We start from the raw sequence: 21,054 nt of genomic DNA, 5'->3' as shown, positions 1-21,054 counted from the left end.
TAATCAAGAGGGCAGAATTTGAGGAGAGCAGACATCTTGTAGGGTTGTGAGGCTGAAAGAGATTTCAGAGATAGGGAGGGGAAGGTTGATGTTGTTGTCGGTGATGCTGGTGTGCCTGGTGCTACTGGTGTTCCGGCTGATCATGGTCGGATTCTGAGAACCAAGGTGAGACAGTATAAAGGGCACCTATGTTGATGGAATAGATGGCAGGTGAAGTAGAGATGACAGAAGCATTCTGTCAATGGTGAAAGAGTTCTTCCAATGAGGTGATACTCGATGGAGAGTGGAAACCCTACAGAATCTGTGCTGGAAATGGACTGAGAAACAGTTTGTGGCTGAGGAAATTGATGATCTGTCAGGTGGGAGCTTTTACTGTAAATTTGAAGTTGCCAGGGAATCAGCTGGAGCAATGGCCACTAAACTCCCACCTCAGGTTGACAGTTGTGGTCCCCGAACAGCGTGGTTCCCATGGCCATGAATTAAAGTGAAAAGGTAAGTTAAAAACACCTGTTAATGGTCGGTCAACTAAATGTTAATGAGTTTAATTGTGTTGCTGCCTGTCGGGTCTGCTCAGCGCTGACAGACCAGACATTGGGAAAGGCGCATGGTGGTGGGTTGATAGTGGCGTCCCGATCTGCTATCAAAAAAAAATCTACTTTTCCCACCCGACCCGCCATCGATCCCACCCGCTGACCCCCCGGAAAATTCCAGCCTTTGTTACCTGAATGATTCTTGACTGTCAGTCAAACAGCCATCTTTCTCCATGTCCGATGTTTGTATAATTAATAATTCAAAGAAAATTTTTTTTAAAACACAATTTGTTTTCCCCTGGGTTGCTGGCCGCAGTGTCTGGGAGATTAATCTCTAATTCCTGGAGACTCCAGGGCAATCCTGGAGGGTTGGCAACCCCAGCAGCACCGGTGACAGGACTTGAAAACCCACCCATGACACACCACCGTTGGCACAGTGCACAGGGAATAAATCGCTCCACACCACTGCGCGACCTCCAAAATGATCGGAATTAAATGGAGTAATTCAGAGAAGCCAAAATACTTTATGGAAGTCTTGAATCAAAAAATCAATGCGTTGGATTTATTTCGCTTTAGTTTTATTGCAATTGTACAGCGTGCTTATGGATTTAGATGCAGTAGGAATTGGAATGAGGTGACCTCAACAGGCACCAGAGCAAGAAAACACACCATCCATCTATTCAGGTTGAATTCAAAGCCAGATTTGAGAAGTGAAAAGGACAATGTTGCAATGGTTCATCTCACTCAATTCCTCTCTTTGATAAGTTTATATGACGTTTGTTGTTTTTGGAGTGCCAAGATGGTGGGCAGATATTGTGGGCTTCTTTCCTGATCTGTCCTCATCTCAGTGGAAATCCACATCTTTATAATTTTGTGAATCCCATTGTCTGGATATTTTCATCACCTTTTCAAAACCTACATAGAAACCTTTCAAGTTGCAAAGCCATGTGCTCAGCCCCACCTCCTCCGGCATCAACGGTCTTGTTTGGAATGGTGATGACTCAGCCATCTTACAAGGACATGGCAACTCCAAATCTGGTTCCGACTTAACTTGCGGCCTTTCCAGCATACTCCTGCCAGTGGTACTGTAAGAGCATTCTGATCCTAGAGTTCAAATCCCTCCATGGCCTCGCCCCTCCCTAACCTCCTCCAGCCCTACAAGCCTCCGAGATCTATGGGCTCCTCCAATTTTGGCCTTTTGTGCATCCCTGATTTCCTTTGCTCCACCACTGGTGGCCCTGTCTTCAGCCACCTTGGTCTTTAGCTCTGGAATTCCCTCTAATATGTCCTTACTATACAGTACAAATGCACACGAGGCCCATACTAGAGATAAGGTCACTCTGTGACCAGTAACCTTTATTAGGCAGCACTGAAGTGGAGAAGATGGGTGGAGCTTCCCCTTTTATACCTGAAAGTCCCGGTTAGGAGTGTCTCCCACAAGTTCACCACCTAGTGGTCAGTGTTCTCAAGGTGTACAACTTAGGTCAGTTTATACATGGATTACAATGACAGTTGAATACATGACATCACCTCCCCCCGAAAGTCTTATTGGGATCACAGGTTAAGTCTCTCTGGTGGTTTACGCTCCCTTGTAGAGTGCCTGAGTTGGGGCTCTGGTTGTTGGGTGCTGGCCTGAGTGTCTGCTGTTTGCGGTGCCTCAGGCCTGTCCGGACTGCCAACAGTGACTGGGCTCTCCTCCACTTGGTTCCAGTGTTCGGTCACCTGTGGTGGAGAGAACTTTACATTGTGTTCTTCCTCTGCTTCTTCTATGGGGTTTCTGAACCTCCTTTTTGTTTGATCCACGTGTGTGCGGCAGATTTGTCCATTGGTAAGTTTAACTACCAGAATCCTATTCCCCTCTTTGGCAATCATAGTGCATGTAAGCCATTTGGGCCCTGCAGCATAGTTGAGGAAAAATACAGGGTCATTGACATCAATTCCCGTCATGGTAGTCACATTGTGACCGGCGCCTGCTCTCAACAATTTCTTTCATGGTGGGGTGTATAAGGGATAATCTGGTTTTGAGCATCCTTTTCATTAGCAGCTCTGCGGGTGGAACCCCTGTGAGCGAGTGTGGTCGGGATCTATTGGCCAACAGGAGGCGTGATAAGCGGCTTTGTAGGGAACCCCCTTGGATTCTGAGCATCCCCTGTTTGATTATTTGCACTGCTCGTTCTGGCTGGCCGTTTGAGGCCGGCTTGAACGGTACCCTACTGACATGGTTGATACCATTTCCTCCATGAAGTCCTGGAATTCAATGCTTGTAAAGCACGGGCCATTGTCGCTGACCAAGATGTCCAGTCGACCATGGGCAGTGAACATTGCCCGTAGACTTTCTACCATGGCAGAGGATGTGCTTGAATTGAGAATGTCACACTCTATCCATTTGGAGTAGGTGTCTACTACAACCAAAAACATTTTTCCCATGAAAGGATCTGCGTAGTCCACATGGATGCGTGACCATGGCTTGACGGGCCAGGACCAGGGGCTAAGGGGGGCTTCCCTCGGGTCATTGCCCAGCTGGGCACACGTATCTGCATCTATCCCTGGCCACCAAACGTGTGACCTGGCAATTGCCTTCATCATGACAATGCCCGTGTGCTCATTGTGGAGTTCTCGGATGAACGCCTCTCTCCCCATCTGGGGCATGATTACTCGGTTTCCCCATAGTAGGCAATCTGCCTGAATCGAGAGTTCATCCTTGCGCCTGTGAAATGGTTTAAATTGCTCAGGGCATGCCCCATACGTGGTTGCCCAGTCCCCATTCAGGACACATTTCTTGACTAAAGACAGTAGCGGGTCTCTATTTGTTCAGACTTTGATCTGACGGGCTGTCACAGGTGAGCCTTCACTTTCAAAAGCTTCAACAGCCATGACCATCTCAGCAGCATGCTCGGTTGCCCCCTCAGTGGGAGCCTGCTGAGTGCATCTGCGCAGTTTTCAGTGCCCGGTCTGTGCCGAATTGTATAGTCATAGGTGGCGAATGTGAGTGCCCACCTCCGTATGCAGGCCGATGCGTTTGCATTTATGGCTTTGTTGTCAGCCAAAAGGGACGTTAGGGGTTTGTGATCTGTCTCCAGCTCAAATTTCCTGCCAAATTTTTACTGCATATACACATGCAAGCGCTTCCTTTTCTACCATCCCGTAGCCCCTTTCTGTCTGAGACAGACTTCTGGAGGCATAAGCTACCGGCTGTAACTGATCCTTGGCATTAACATGCTGCAACACACACCCGACCCCATAGGATGACACATCGCACGTTTAAACAAGTTTCTTACATGGGTCATATAGCGTTAACAGATTGTTGGAGCATAACAAATTGCGTGCTCTATCAAAAGCCCTTTCCAGGCTGTCCCCCCAGACCCATTCGCGACCTTTGCGTAGGAGCACATGGAGCAGCTCTAACAGCGTGCTCACTTTGGGAAGAAAGTTACCAAAATAGTTCAGGAGGCCCAGGAACAAATGCAGCTTCGTCGTGTTACGGGGTCTGGGTGCTCTCTGGATCGCTTCCGTTTTGGATGCAGTAGGTCTGATCCCGTCTGCTGCTACCCTCATCCCCAGGAATTCTACCTCTGGAGCTAGGAAGACGCACTTCACCTTTTTCAGTCGCAGACCTGCCCGGTCCAGTCTGCGTAGCACCTCCTCCAGTGGAGGTGTTCTTCAGTATCGCAACCCGTGATGAGGATGTCGTCTTAAAAAACCACCATCCTTGGAATCGACTTGAGGAGGCTTTCCATGTTTCGCTGAAAGATCGCGGCGGCCGAACGAATCTCGAACGGACATCTGTTGTACTCAAACAACCCCTGGTGTGTCGTGATGGTGGTCAGCTTCTTCGACTCACTCGCCAACTCCTGGGTCATGTAAGCTGAGGTCAGGTCCAATTTTGAAAAAAGTTTGCCACCGGATAGCGTCGCAAAGGGATCCTCTGCTCTCGGTAGCGGGTACTGGTCTTGGAGTGACATCCGATTGATGGTGGCCTTGTAATCACCACATAGAAAACATAGAAACATAGAAAACAGGTACAGGAGTAGGCCATTCGACCCTTCGAGCCTGCACTGCCATTCAATGGGTTCATGGCTGAACATGCAACTTCAGTACCCCATTCCTGCTTTTTTGCCATACCACTTGATCCCCCTAGTAGTAAGGACAACATCTAACTCCTTTTTGAATATATTTAGTGAATTGGCCTCAACAACTTTCTGTGATATTGAATTCCACAGGTTCACCACTCTCTGGGTGAAGAAGTTTCTCCTATTCTCGGTCCTAAATGACTTACCCCTTATCCTTAGACTGTGACCCCTGGTTCTGGACTTCTCCAACATTGGGAACATTCTTCCTGCATCTAACCTGTCTAAACCCGTCAAAATTTTAAATGTTTCTGTGAGATCCCCTCTCATTCTTCTGGGCCAGTGAATACAAGCCCAGTTGATCCAGTCTTTCTTGATAGGTCAGTCCCGCCATCCGGGAATCAGTCTGGTGAACCTTCGCTGCACTCCTTCAAAAGCAAGAACGTCCTTCCTCAAGTTAGGAGACCAAAACTGCATACAATATTCGAGATGTGGCCTCACCAAGGCCCTGTACAACTCTAGTAACACCTCCCTGCCTCTGTACTCAAATCCCCTCGCTATGAAGGCCAGCATGCCATTTGCTTTCTTAACTGCCTGCTGTATCTGCATGCCAACCTTCAATGACTGATGTACCATGACACTCAGGACTCGTTGCACCTCCCCTTTTCCTAATCTGTCACCATTCAGATAATAGTCTGTCTCTCTGTTTTTACCACCAAAGTGGATAACCTCACATTTATCCACATTATACTTCATCTGCCATGCATTTGCCCACTCACCTAACCTATCCAAGTCACTCTGCACCCTCATAGCATCCTCCTCGCAGCTCACAATGCCACCCAACTTAGTGCCATCTGCAAATTTGGAGATACTATATTTAATCCCCTCGTCTAAATCATTAATGTGCAGTGTAAACAGCTTGTGCCCCAGCACAGAACCTTGCGGTACCCCACTAGTCACTGCCTGCCATTCTGAAAAGTACCCATTTACTCCTTCTCTTTGCTTCCTATCTGATAACCAGTTCTCAATCCACGTCAGCACACTACCCCCAATCCCATGTGCTTTAACTTTGCACACTAATCTCTTGTGTGGGACCTTGTCGAAAGCCTTCTGAAAGTCCAAATACACCACATCAACTGTTTCTCCCTTGTCCACTCTGCTGGAAACATCTTCAAAAAATTCCAGAAGATTTGTCAAGCATGATTTCCCTTTCACAAATCCATGCTGACTTGGACCTATCATGTCACCTCTTTCCAAATGCGCTGCTGTGACATCCTTAATAATTGATTCCATCATTTTACTCACTACCGATGTCAGGCTGACAGGTTTATAATTCCCTGTTTTCTCTCTTCCCTCCTTTTTTAAAAAGTGGGGTTACATTGGCTACCCTCCACTCCATAGGAACTGATCCAGAGTCTATGGAATGTTGGAAAATGACTGTCAATGCATCCGCTATTTCCAAGGCCACCTCCTGAAGTACCCTGAGATGCAGACCATCAGGCCCTGGAGATTTTTAGGCTTTCAATCCCATCAATTTCCCCAACACAATTTCCCGACTAATAAGGATTTCGCTCAGTTCCTCCTTCTTACTAGACCCTCTGACCCCTTTTATATCCGGAAAGTTGTTTGTGTCCTTCTTAGTGAATACCAAACCAAAGTACTTGTTCAATTGGTCTGCCATTCCTTTGTTCCCAGTTATGACTTCCTCTGATTCTGACTGCAGCGGACCTACATTTGTCTTTACTAACCTTTTTCTCTTTACATATCTATCGAAGCTTTTGCAGTCCATTTTAATGTTCCCTGCAAGCTTCCTCTCGTACTCTATTTTCCCTGCCCGAATCAAACCCTTTGTCCTCCTTTGCTGAGTTCTAAATTTCTCCCAGTTCCCGGGTTCGCCGCTATTTCTGGCCAATTTTTCTGCCACTTCCTTGGCATTAATACTATCCCTGATTTCCCTTCATAGCCACCTTCCCTTTTTTATTTTTACGCCAGACAGGAATGTACAATTGTTGTAGTTCATCCATGCGGTCTCTAAATATCTGCCATTGCCCATCCACAGTCAACCCCTCAAGTATCATTCGCCAATCTATCCTAGCCAATTCACACCTCATACCTTCAAAGTCACCCTTCTTAAGTTCTGGACCATGGTCTCTGAATTAACTGTTTCATTCTCCATCCTAATGTAGAATTCCACCATATTATGGTCACTCTTCCCCAAGGGGCCTCGCACAATGAGATTGCTCATTAAACCTCTCTCATTATACAACACCCAGTCTAAGATGGCCTCCCCTCTAGTTGGTTCCTCGACATATTGGTCTAGAAAACCATCCCTTATGCACTCCAGGAAATCCTCCTCCACCGTATTGTTTCCGGTTTGGTTAGCCCAATCCATATGCATATGCATATTAAAGTCACCCATGATAACTGCTGCACCTTTATTGCATGCACCCCTAATTTCATAGAAATATAGAAACAAGTAGGCCATTCGGCCCTTCTAGGCTGCACCTACATTCAATGAGTTCATGGCTGAATATGCAACTTCAGTACCCCATTCCTGCTTTCTCGCCATACCCCTTGATCCCCCCAGTAGTAAGGACTTCATCTAACTCCTTTATAAGCCTACTGCACCTGGCATTCGCAGGCAGTCTCCCATCCAAGTACTAACCAGGCCTGATTTTGCTTAGTTTCTGAGATCAGATGAGATCGTGCATTTTCAGACTAGTGTGGCCTTAGGCTGTTTGATGCCCTCCCCAACATCACTACTACTGTTTGGATGTCTGTACACAACTCCCACTAGCGTTTTCTGCCCCTTGGTATTCCGTAGCTCCACCCATACTGATTCCACATCATCCAAGCTAATGTCTCTCCTTACAATTGCATTAATTTCCTCTTTAACCAGCAACGCCACCCCACCTCCTTTTCCTTTCTGTCTATCCTTTCTAAATGTTGAATACCCTTGGATGTTGAGTTCCCAGCCTTGGTCACCCTGAAGCCATGTCTCCGTGATGCCAATCATATCGTATCCATTAACTGCTATCTGCACAGTTAATTCGTCCACCTTATTCCGAATACTCCTCGCATTGAGGCACAGAGCCTTCAGGCTTGCCTTTTGAACACACTTTGCCCCTTTAGAATTTTGCTGCAAAGTAGCCCTTTTTGTTTTTTGCCTTGGGTTTCTCTGCCCTCCACTTTTACTCATCTCTTTTCTGTCTTTTGCTTCTGTCTCCAGTTTGGTTCCCTCTGTCGCTCTGCATTGGTTCCCATCCCCCTGCCATATTAGTTGAACTCCTCCCCAACAGCACTAGCAAACACTCCTCCGAGGACATTGGTTCCAGTCCTGCCTAGGTGCAGACCGTCCGGTTTGTACTGGTCCCACCTCCCCCAGAACCGGTTCCAATGCCCCAGAAATTTGAATCCCTCCCTGCTGCACCACTGCTCAAGCCACGTATTCATCTGAACTATCCTGCGATTCCTACTCTGACTAGCACGTGGCACTCGTAGCAATCCCGAGATTACTACTTTTGAGGTCCTACTTTTTAATTTAGCTCCTAGCTCCTTAAACTCGTCTAGTAGGACCTCATCCTGTTTTTTACCTATATCGTTGGTACCAATGTGCACCATGACAACTGGTTGTTCACCCTCCCTTTTCAGAATGTCCTGCACCCGCTCCGAGACATCCTTGACCCTTGCACCAGGGAGGCAACATACCATCCTGGAGTCTCGGTTGCGGCCGCAGAAATGCCTATCTATTCCCCTTACAACTGAATCCCCTATCACTATCGCTCTCCCACTCCTTTTCCTACTCTCACGGTGCCATGAACTTGGCTACTGCTGCTCCCCCCTGATGAGTCATCCCCCTCAACAGTACTCAAAGCGGTGTATCTGTTTTGCAGGGGGATGACCGCAGGGGATCCCTGCAATACCTTCCTTGCACTGCTCTTCCTGTTGGTCTTCCATTCACTATCTGGCTGTGGACCCTTTACCTGCGGTAAGACCAACTCACTAAACATGCTATTCACATCATTCTCAGCATCGTGGATGCTCCAGAGTGAATCAACCTTCAGCTCCAATTCCACAACACGGTCCGTCAGGAGCTGAAGGCGGACACACTTCCCGCACACGTAGTCGTCAGGGACACCGAGGCGTCCCTGATTTCCCACATAGTACAGGAGGAGCATAATATGTGTCCGAGCTCTCCTGCCATGACTTAACCCTTAGATTAACTTATTCTGACCGACTCATCCGCCTTGAGCACTGGCACAATTGGGCTCACCCAGTTACTGAATTCGACTAGCGAGATGATGCCTTCCTTCAGCAGGCGGTCCAATTCACCTTCTATCTTTTCTCGCATCACGTACGGCACCACTCTGGCCTTGTGGTGTACTAGCCTGGTGTCCGGGTTTATGTGAATCACCACCTTGGTCCCCATGAAAATACCAATGCCGGGTTGAAATAGTGAGTCAAATTTGTCCAGGATCTGTGAGCATGATATTCGTTCCACGGAAGAAATTGCATTGACATCGCCCCATTTCCAGTTCATGACAGCAAGCCAACTCCTCCCCAGCAGTGCGGGACCATCCCCTGGGACAATACAGAGTGGCAACCTGTTCTCCGAATCTTTGTGGGTCATGACTACCGTGGCGCTGCCTAGCACCGGAATGATCTCCTTTGTATATGTCCGTAGCTTTGTGTCAATCGGCAATAATTTTGGCCTCCTGACCTTGGATGCCCACAACTTGTCGAACTGTTTAATCCTCACTAGGGACTGGCTGGCCCCCGTGTCTAGCTCCATTGATACTGGGATGCCATTAAGGAGCACTTTCATCATTATCGGTGGCGTCCTGGTGTATGAACTGTATACGTGCTCCACATGAACTCGCTGAACTTCAGCTTCCAGCGATTTCCCCCAGTGTCCATTTGGCCTCGTAGGGCTTACATCGGGCCCGTCCTCCTCGTACATCAACCTGGCTGCAGGCTTCCTGCACATACGCGCCAAGTGACCGCTAACATTGCAGTTTCTGCAGGTATATTGCTGATACCTGCAAGCTCTGGCTGTGTGTTTGCCTCCACACCTCCAACATGAGCCATTGTTGGAAACAAAAGGTCCATTGCCAGTCGATCGTCTCTAACTGTCTCTGTAACTGTCCTTAAACGCACCATTGACAGGTGTTGATGGCCCCATTACTGGCCGCATTGTCCCTTGCAATGGCATGAATCGTCGTTCAGCTAGTCATTGTCTCTGTTGAATTCCCCCTTTGGGTTCGACTACATGCTCAGGCATGTCCGATTGCCCCTGTCTGCCTGGAGAACTGTGTGCCGCATTAACAATGTTGACTCCCTGTCCATTTGCTGCATTTAAACCAAGATTTTTGTCAAACATCATTCTGGTCTCTTCCTCCCCTGAGATGAATGTCTGGGCCATCAAAGCCACCGTTTCCAGTCTTTGGTCTCAATCAGTTTCCTGAAAACTCCAGCGTGCCCAATGCTCTCAATAAAAAAGTCTTGCAGCATCTCTGTTCTGCATGCATCTGGGAACTTACATAGGCTCGCCAATCACCGGAGGTCTGCCACGAAGTCTGGAATGCTTTGCCCTTCTCGCTGCCGGTGCGTGTAAAACCGGTGTCTCGCCATGTGCTCGCCGGTTTAAAGTGTTCCCCGATCAACTTACTGAGCTCTTCAAAAGTCTTGTCCGCCAGCTGCTCTGGCGCTAGAAGGTCCTTCATCAGGGAGTACCTCCTGGATCCACAAACCGTCAGGAGATGAGCCCTGCGTTTGTCGGCCAAATCCTGTCCCAACCATTCCTTAGTGACGAAACTTTGATGTAGTCTCTCAATAAAGTCGTCCCAATCATCACCAACACAGTATCTCTCTTCTGTGCTGCTAGTTGCCATGCTCACGTGGTTTAAATCCCAGTTTCTCGTCGCCAATAATATGTCCTTATAAATGCACACAAGGCCCTTACTTGAGAGAAGGTCACTCTGTGACCAGTTACCTTTATTAGCCAGCACTGAAGTGGAGAAGATGGGTGGAGCTTCTCCTTTTATACCTGAAAGTCCAGTTTAGGAGTGTCTCCCACAAGTTCACCATCTAGTGGTCAGTGTTCTCACGTGTACAACTTAGGTCAGTTTGTACATGGATTACAATGACAGTTGAATACATGACACCCTCCCTAAACCTCTCTACCTTTCTCTCCTCCTTCAAGTCGCACCTTAAAACTTATCTCTGTGACCACCTGTCCTAATATGTCTTCATGCGGCTCGGTGTCAAACTTTGACTGACAATGCTCCTACGAAGCGCCTTGGGGTATTTTACTACGTTAAAGGCGCTATATAAATGCAAGTTGCTGTTGTTGGAGGGCTGCAGATTTTCGGTTCCTATATACATGAGGGCATTTTTGATCTTGTGCTCCCAGCAGGGAGGCTTGTCCACTGGGTGCACAGATCGGAAATGCGGGCGTACGCGTCGCAAGATTCCCCAGCTACATCGGCACTCGAATTTTTGCTCCGTGCCCTTGGAGGCCAGAATTCCCTCCTGAAGCATGAGGTCTGGGAATGAACCCTGTATTATAAATGCTGCTGTCTCACCAGCAGATACTGACTGGAATGTATTAATGCCGCAGTATTTGAATAGTTGAAAATGTCTCCCCGCCCTTCCCCCATAATTATGCTTATTAGCTCACTGATTAGAATCAATTATCCAAATGTTAGTTTTACATTTCTTGTTTTGTTAAATTACAGAATGATAATTGCCCATTAATCTAATAGAGATTGAATGGACCGATGGAATAATTCATGGTTATCGAGTAAAGCCAAACATAATGTGTTCATGGATTGCTTGGGACACTTTTAGTCAATATTTAATTACTTCAGCTATTTTCTCTTGCTTATGGGAATCTGTATGTTGCAGCATCATTCCTGTTTTATCACTGGCCAATAGAGTACAAATCCCTAACCCCATTCAGAGGTGGCCTCATCAATCCCACCTTCACCCAGACACTGCTTCATAATGGGGAGGCTTTCAGTATTGTACAAAATCCAATATCTATAATTACTTAAAGGGTAAGTGCCTTCGATTGAATTATCACATAATCATTAGCATTATATTTGGAGACATGATTTACACTGTCAGGTATCTCATTTGTTTCTGTGTTTTATTTTTGCAACGGACTGAGAGCTTCGTGGATCGCACGTTTCAGGAGGTGGTCATCCCGCAGCTTAAGAGTGTGCAGGCAGAGAGGGAGTGGGTGATCGGCAGACAGAAGAGGAGGGCCAGGCAGGTAGGGCAGGAGTCCCCTAAGTGCTTCTCGCTCGTTACCCGGTTTTCAGTTCTGGATACTGGTGAGGGCGATGGTTCTTCTGGGGAGTGCAGACAGAGCCAAGCCCACGCACCACGGGTGGTTCAGCTGCACAAGGCGGGGAGGAAGAAGAGTGGAAGAGGATTCGATAGTTAGGGGAACAGACAGGTGCTTCTGCGGCCGGGACTATAGGATGGTATGTTGCCTTCCTGGTGCCACGGTCAAAGATGTAACTGAAAGGCTGCAGGGCATTCTGAGGGGGGAGGGTGAACAGCCAGAGATCGTGGTCCATATCGGCACTGATGACCTAGGTAGAAAGGGGGATGAGGTGGTGCAGGCTGATTTTAGGGAGCTAGGAAAGAGATTAAAAAGCAGGACCTCAAAGGTAGTAATCTCCGGATTACTCCTGGTGCCACGAGCTAGTGAGTACAGAAATAGCAGATGAATGCGTGGTTGGAGAGATGGTGCAGGAGAGAGAGCTTTAGATACCTGAGGCATTGGGACCATTTCTGGGGGAGGTGGGACCTGTACAAGCCAGACAGGTTGCACCTCAACATAGCCAGAAGCAATATCCTTGCGGTGGGGAGGGGGGTGTTGCTAGTGCTGTTGGGGAGGGTTTAAACTAGCTTGGCAGGGAGATGGGAACCTGAGCATTGATTCAGACGGGAGAGAAGCCAAGCTGGAAATGGAAGGCAGAAAATGAGTAAGTGAGTTTGGAAGGCAGAGGAAACAAAGGCTAGAAAATAGACAACAAGGCAGTTTGGCAGCGGTAAATGGTATATACTTTAATGCAAGGATTCTAGGGAATAGGTAGCTATTACTGAGACATGGCTGAAAGAAGGGCAGGAGTGGCAGCTCAACATTCCTGATTACAGGGTTTTCAGACGAGATGGAGAGAGAGGGTTAAAAAGGATGGGGGGGGTCGCAAAATTGATTAATGAAACAATTACAGCTGTGAGGAAGGTTGATATGTTAGAAGGATCATCAAATGAGGCCATATGGGTTGAAATGAAGAACAAAAAAGAGGAAATCACACTGCTGGGAGTGTATTATAGACCCCAAAACCGGGGGAGATAGAAGAGCAAATATGTAGGCAAATTTCTGAGAAGTGCAAAAAAATAGGGCAGTAATAGTCAGGGATTTTAACTACCCTAATATTAACTGGGATAGAATCAGTGTAAAAGGTATCGAGGGAGCAGAATTCTTAAAATGCATTCAGGAGAACATTTTTAGCCAGTACGTAGCAAGCCCAACAAGAGAGAGGGCAGTTCGGACTTAGTTTTAGGGAATGAAGCTGGGCAGGTGGAAGAGGTATCAGTGGGAGAGCACTTTGGTGGTAGTGGTCATAATTCAGTTAGATTTAGGGTAGTTATGGAAAAGGACAAAGATAGACCAGGAATAAAAGTTCTCAATTGGGACAAAGCTAATTTTACTAAGCTGAGATGAGATTTAGCCAAAGTGGACTGGAAATAGCTGCTTGAAGTGTCAGAGCAGTGGGAGGCATTCAAGGTGACATTCAAGAGGGTTCAGAGCATGTACGTTCCCTTAAAGAAAAAGGGTGGAACTAACAAATCTAGATCCCTTAAATGTCAAGCGGCATACAGGTTAGGATAAAGAAAAAAAGGGAGGCTTATGACAGATAGAGGGCTCAATACTGCAGACACCCTAGAGGACTATAGAAAGTGTGGGGGTGAAATTAAAAAGGAAATGAGTGTTGTGTATGCATGCCTGTTTACTGTGTGATGTCTGTAACACTGTTATGCAACACTGAATGTACCATTACACTGTACACACCTTGCCTGTACACCAGAGGGTGCTGCTGCTGGAGATCTAAGGGTTACCTGCATACGGCAGGTAACCCAATATAAAAAGGAACACACAGCTTGTTGTCCTCACTCAGGAGCTGCAAATAAAGGACTACAGGTCTACACAGTTTAGGTATCATACCCTGCCTCGTGGAGTCATTACTAAAGGTGCCTACATACGCCACAATGAGGAAAGCAGAGAGAGAGAGCATGAAAGAATATTAGCAAGTAAAATCAAGGAAAACCCAAAGATGTTTTATAAATACATAAAGAGCAAGAGGATAACTAAAGAAAGAGTAGGGCCTATTAGAGACCATAAAGATAATCTGTGTGTGGAGGCAGAAGACGTGGGTGTGGTTCTTAATTAATACTTCATGACAGTTTTCACAAAAGAGAGGGAAGATCAAACATTGCAATCAGGGAGGAGGAGTGTGAAATATTAGATGAAATAAACATAGTGAGAGAGGAAGTATTAAGGGGTTTAGCAGCTTTGAAAGTGGATAAATCCCCAGGCCGGATGACATGTAACCCAGGCTGTTAAGAAAATCAAGAGAGAAATTAGCAGAGGCTTTGACCATCATTTTCCAGTCCTCTCTGGCTACAAGTGTTGAGCCAAAGGACTGGAGCACTGCTAATGTTGTATCATTGTTTAAAAAGGGAGAAAGGGATAGACCGAGTAATTACAGGCCAGTCAGGCTGACCTTGATGGTGGGAAAATTACTGGAAAAATTCTGAGGGTCAGGATAAATCTTCATTTAGAAAGACATGGATTAATCAACACAGTCAGCACGGATTTGTTAAGGGAAGGTCGTCTGACTAACTTGATTGAATTTTTTGAGGAGGTAACAAGGAGGATTGATGAGGGTAGTGTGTTTGATGTGGTGAATATGGATTTTAGCAAGGTTTTAGATAAGGTCCCACATGGCAGTAAAAGCCCATGGGATCCAGGGCAAAGTGGCAAGTTGGATCCAAAATTGACTCAGAGGCAGGAAGCAAAGGCTAAAGGTTGATGTGTGTTTTTGTGACTGGAAGGATGTTTCCAATGGAATTCCACAGGGCTCAGTACTAGGTCCCTTGCTTTTTGTGGTATATATCAATGATTTGGACTTGAATGTAGGAGATATGATTAAGAAGTTTGCAGATGATACACAACTTGGCCGTGTGGTTGATAATGAAGAAGAAAGCTGTAGACTGCAGGAAGATATCAATGGACTGGTCAGGTGGGCAGAACAGTGGAAAATCGATATCAATCCAGAGAAGTGTGAGGGAAGGCTAACAAGGCAAGGGAATACACAATTATTGGTAGGACACTGAGAAGTGTAGAGGAACGGGGGGACCTTGGAGTGCATGTCCACAGATCCCTGAAGGTAGTCGGACTGGTAGATAAGGTGGTGAAGAAGGCATAATAAATACTTGCCTTTATTAGCCAAGGCATAGAATATAAGAGCAGGGAGTTTATGCTTGAACTGCATAAAATACTAGTTAGGCCACAGGTCGAGTACTGCATGCAGTTCTGGTCACCACATTACAGGAAAGATGTGATTGCATTAGAGGAGATACAGAGGCTACAGAGGAGATTTACAAGGATGTTGCCTGGACTGAATAATTTTATCTATGAGGAAGGATTGGATAGGCTGGGTTTGTTTTCTTTGGAACAGAGGAGGCTGAGGGAGACCTAATTGAGGAGTATAAAATTATGAAAGGCCTAGATAGAGTGGATAGGAAGGACCTATTTCCCTTAGCAGAGGGGACAATAACCATTGGGCATAGATTTAAAGTAGGTGGTAGGAGGTTTAGAAGGGATTTGAGGTGAAATATTTTTACTGAGAGGGTGGTGGGGAACTGGAACTCACTGTCTGAAAGGGTGGTAGAGGCAGAATCCCTCATAGCATTTAAAAACACTTGGATGTGCTATTGAAGTGCCATAATCTACATGGCTACGGATCAAGAGCTGAAAAGTGGGATTAGGCTGGATGTGGGATTAGGCTGGATGTCGGCCAGCACAAATATGATGGGCCAAATGGCCTCCTTCCGTGCTGTAAATTTCTATTATTCTATGATTCTAAGGTAACCCAGAAGACAACTTGTGCACAAACATCTCCGCATTGACATGCTAAAGTTCCTGTGTCACTGTGATATAAAGTTGTGGTGTGAATCTATCTGTCATTTACCTACCCACCCACCTACTACCTATCTACTTACTTACCTACTTACCTACCTACTACCTACCTACCTATTACCAACCAACATACTACATACCTACCTACCTACCTACCTACCTACTACTTACCTGTAGTGTATGTAGGCACCTTTAGTCATGACTCCATGAGAACGGGTATGATACTTAAACTGTGTAGATCTGTAGTCCTTTATTTGCAGCTCCCGAGTGAGGACACCAAGCTGTGAGTTCCTTTATATACTGCAGGTAACCCTTAGGTCTCCAACAGCAGCACCCTCTGGTGTACAGGTAAGGTGTGCACAGTGTAAGGGTACATTCAGTGTTGCATAACAGTATTACAGACATCACACAGTAAACAAGCATGCATATACAACAACATTCCCCCTAAGCATTTTTTATATCCTGATTATCATCACCTGGGGAGGTGATCAGTAGTGGGCTATGGGAGGTTGTGGTGAGGGTTGTGTGGATGCCAAGTGTGATCCCTGTGCTTGAAGCTGGCCTCATACGTTCCCCTCCCTCACACTCAGACCATGTGGGTACCACTGTTGTGGGGTGGTGGGCAGGGCCACAGGACTGTGTGGGCTCCTTGTCCACCGATTGGGATGAGGGTCAGAGTTTGCCAGGGAAGCTGGAGGGTATTGGCCTCACGATCCTGGGGTTGGCCCTGGTGGCCAGGGGTTGTCGCGCTGGTCTGGTGCAGGGTGCCAGTGGTGGTGGCTGTGCTGCTCATTGACCACTGTCCTTGTAGTGGGTCTGCTCCCACTGGGTGTGTGTGGACCCTTCCAGGGGCATCACATTCGCTCCAAAGGTCCAGGCTACATGGTCAGGTAGCCTGCTGGACCTGGGGGTCTCCCATAGGGGAATCCATTGGTATCAGCATGGTCCCTGTAGAACCCAATGTCCTTTGGCAGTGTCCTACCAGTATACATGACCCATAGTCGAGCCTGCATTGTATATTCTAGCATTTGCATCATTTTGGGTGCCCTGGTCTTAACAGACATGGTTACATTAGGCATTTCAAACTCTCTATCATAATTGTTAAGCATAATAAACTTGTTCTTAACCTTACTGACACCTGCATTCTTCTTATTAGTCACATTAGTTAAACCAGCATCACAATTCATGATTACATTGCATACATTTTCATACTTGCACTCTTTTATTGCATCTTTAGCTTTAAAGTCCTTGTACTCAAATAGTTGAAACTGTCCCTTTAAATTTCTTTGGTTACCGGTCTCCTTTAAGGGAGCCTTCCAATCTGATTGGCCGCTCGGTGCCACGTGTCGCTCCTCCAACGCTGCCCCTCATGGTACGGCAGCGGCCATTTTGATTTTAGGTTCTGCTCCTCGTGGTGCGGCCGCCATCTTCTGGCTTTCCTGCAGGTGGGCTGCGGTGCTCTGTTCTTCCACAGGTTTGACCCTGGACGTCGGGAATCCATTTCTTTCATTGATGTTCACCTCTTGGAGTGCTGCCCCGGCCTGGAAAGTGGAGTTTGGATCCTCGGTCCTGGAGATTTCGCCGGGGTGCTGTGGGGTTGTCGCCGTACCGTTGAGCTGGACAGTGGAACCTCCGGATGCAACGATGGATCCATGTTCGAGTTCGATTGCTGGAGCCCCGAGGCCTGGGAGCTGCTTCGCTTGGACAGGAGACAGTTTTGGTCGAGTGGCAGGATTCATCCAAAGTTCTTCAAAGGTCGCTTGGCTCATCGCAGACTGGCTTGCCCCTGTGTTGCTCTCCATAGAAACTGGGACTCCGTCGACATCTACTTTCATCGCCCACGGAGAACTTTCGGTGGAGCAGGTGTGAGATCCATACTCTTCTTCCAGGGGTTGAGCAACTTCACCATCATCTGTGTCAGAGCCCCGGTGACACAATCCACATTTCCTCAAACCCAGTGACGTATCTGCTAGGACTTCCTCCAGCAATATTATGAGATCCTTCTATCTTCATCAGAGACGCGGTGAGTACAGCTTTTTCTGCACATTCTTTGAAGGTGCCTTTTCTCTTTGCATGCATAGTCTTTGTAGCAGTACCGATGGGCCCTGTGGTTTCCTCCACAGCACCAGCACAGGGCTTTCCGGTTTGCCCCATGTAGCGGACTCAGGGTTGCGGGACTCGGGGCAGCATTTCTGCCCTTAGAAGTATCCATGTGGTGCACTGCTCTCATCGGTTTAGAGTCCCTTAGTGCTTCATTTAGGTAGTCGCCAAAGTCACACGGTGCAGCCAGTCTCCTTAAGTGTTCCAATCTCTCTACAAAAGCGTCCCAATCTTCCCCATCAGTAAATTGCTGAAAGATGCTGAGATTCAACATGCTGAGCGTGTGGTTCATGACCTTATATTCTCGTTGCCAGTTGTAGTGTATATAGGCACCTTTAGTAATGACTCCATGAGGCAGGGTATGATACTTAAACTGTAGAGACCTGTAGTCCTTTATTTGCAGCTCCCGAGTGAGGACACCAAGCTGTGAGCTCCTTTGTATACTGGGTTACATAGGAACATAGGAACATAGGAATTAGGAACAGGAGTAGGCCATCTAGCCCCTCGAGCCTGCTCCGCCATTCAATAAGATCATGGCTGATCTGGTCGTGGACTCAGCTCCACTTACCCGCCCTCTCCCCATAACCCTTAATTCCCTTATTGCTTAAAAATCTATCTATCTTTGACTTGAAAACATTTAATGAGCTAGCCTCAACTGCTTCCTTGGGCAGAGAATTCCACAGATTCACAACCCTCTGGGAGAAGAAATTCTTTCTCAACTCGGTTTTAAATTGGCTCCTCCGTATTTTGAGGCTGTGCCCCCTAGTTCTAGTCTCCCCCACCAATGGAAACAACCTCTCTGCCTCTATCTTGTCTATCTCTTTCATGATTTTAAATGTTTCTATAAGATCACCCCTCATCCTTCTGAACTCCAAGGAGTAAAGACCCAGTCTACTCAATCTATCATCATAAGGTAACCCCCTCATTTCTCGAATCAGCCTAGTGAATCATCTCTGTACCCCTTCCAAAGCTAGTATATCCTTCCTTAAGTAAGGTGACCAAAGCTGCACGCAGTACTCCAGGTACGGCCTTACCAATACCTTATACAGTTGCAGCAACACCTCCCTGCTTTTGTACTCCATCCCTTTCGCAATGAAGGCCAACATTCCATTTGCCTTCCTGATTACCTGCTGCACCTGCAAACTAACCTTTTGGGATTTTTATAGGGGGCACTTAGGAAAATAATATTATTTTAGTGTAAAAAAAAATGGCCGTTGTAAATGTTTGGTGCATTCCCCAGATCGGGGGGGCCACGGTTTAATGTTTTTGTTTACTCCAAAAGAGTTTCATGCACAAGGACCCCCAGGTCCCTCTACACCACAGCATGTTGTAATTTCTCCCCATTCAAATAATATTCCCTTTTACTGTTTTTTTTCCCAAGGTGGATGACCTCACACTTTCCGACATTGTATTCCATCTGCCAAACCTTAGCCCATTCGCTTAACCTATCCAAATCTCCTTGTAGCCTCTCTGAGTCCTCTACACAACCCGCTTTCCCACTAATCTTAGTGTCATCTGCAAATTTTGTTGCACTACATTCTGTCCCCTCCTCTAGGTCATCTATGTATATTGTAAACAGTTGTGGTCCCAGCACTGATCCCTGTGGCACACCACTAACCACTGATTTCCAACCGGAAAAGGACCCATTTATCCCGACTCTCTGCTTTCTGTTCGCCAGCCAATTCTCTATCCATGCTAATACATTTCCTCTGACTCCGCGTACCTTTATTTTCTGCAGTAACCTTTTGTGTGGCACCTTATCGAATGCCTTTTGGAAATCTAAATACATCACATCCATCGGTACACCTCTATCCACCATGCTCGTTATATCCTCAAAGAATTCCAGTAAGTTAGTTAAACATGATTTCCCTTTCATGAATCCATGCTGCGTCTGCTTGATTGCACTATTCCTATCCAGATGTCCCGCTATTTCTTCCTTAATGATAGTTTCAAGCATTTTCCCCACTACAGATGTTAAACTAACCAGCCTATAGTTACCTGCCTTTTGCCTGCCCCCTTTTTTAAACAGAGGCATTACATTAGCTGCTCTCCAATCCGCTGGTACCTCCCCAGAGTCCAGAGAATTTTGGTAGATTATAACAAATGCATCTGCTATAACTTCCGCCAGCTCTTTTAATACCCTGGGATGCATTTCATCAGGACCAGGGGACTTGTCTACCTTCAATCCCATTAGTCTGTCCAGCACTACCTCCCTAGTGATAGTGATCATCTCAAGGACCTCCCTTCCCACATTCCTATGACCAGCAATTTTTGGCATGGTTTTTGTGTCTTCCACTGTGAAGACGGAAGCAAAATAATTGTTTAAGGTCTCAGCCATTTCCACATTTCCCATTATTAAATCCCCCTTTTCATCTTCTAAGGGACCAACATTTATTTTAGTCACTCTTTTCCGTTTTATATATCTGTAAAAGCTTTTACTATCTGTTTTTAAGTTTTTTGCGCAAGTTTACCTTCGTAATCTATCTTCCCTTTCTTTATTGCTTTTTTAGTCATTCTTTGCTGTTGCTTAAAATCTTCCCAATCCTCTAGTTTCCCACTAACCTTGGCCACCTTATACGCATTGGTCTTTGATTTGATACTTTCCTTTATTTCCTTGGTTATCCACGGCTGGTTATCTCTTCTCTTGCTGCCCTTCTTTTTCACTGGAATATATTTTTGTTGCGCATTTTGAAAGAGCTCCTTAAAAGTCCTCCACTGTTCCTCAATTGTGCCACCATTTAGTCCTTGTTTCCAGTCTACTTTAGCCAACTCTGCCCTCATCCCACTGTAGTCCCCTTTGTTTAAGCATAGTACGCTCGTTTCTGACACAACTTCCTCATCCGCAATCTGTATTAAAAATTCAACCATATTGTGATCACTCATTCCGAGAGGATCTTTTACGAGGAGATCGTTTATTTTTCCTGTCTCGTTACACAGGACCAGATCCAAAATGGCTTGCTCCCTTGTAGGCTCTGTTACATACTGTTCTAAGAAACAATCCCGAATGCATTCTATGAATTCCTCCTCCAGGCTACCCCCTGCGATTTGAGTTGACCAATCGATATGTAGGTTAAAATCCCCTATAACTACTGCCATTCCTTTTTCACATGCCTCCATTATTCCCTTGATTATTGCCCGC

General features: G+C 46.5%; 1 pseudogene; it reads right to left on the bottom strand.

The window, feature by feature from the left end:
• Window positions 1–7,213: 7,213 nt before the first annotated feature.
• On the bottom strand, window positions 7,214–7,332 carry LOC139280340 (5S ribosomal RNA; annotated as a pseudogene).
• Window positions 7,333–21,054: the final 13,722 nt, after the last annotated feature.

This window comes from Pristiophorus japonicus, chromosome 14, assembly GCF_044704955.1.
Source record: "Pristiophorus japonicus isolate sPriJap1 chromosome 14, sPriJap1.hap1, whole genome shotgun sequence".
NCBI classification, from domain to species: domain Eukaryota; kingdom Metazoa; phylum Chordata; class Chondrichthyes; family Pristiophoridae; genus Pristiophorus; species Pristiophorus japonicus.
This window is presented reverse-complemented; position numbering and strand designations above follow the sequence as displayed.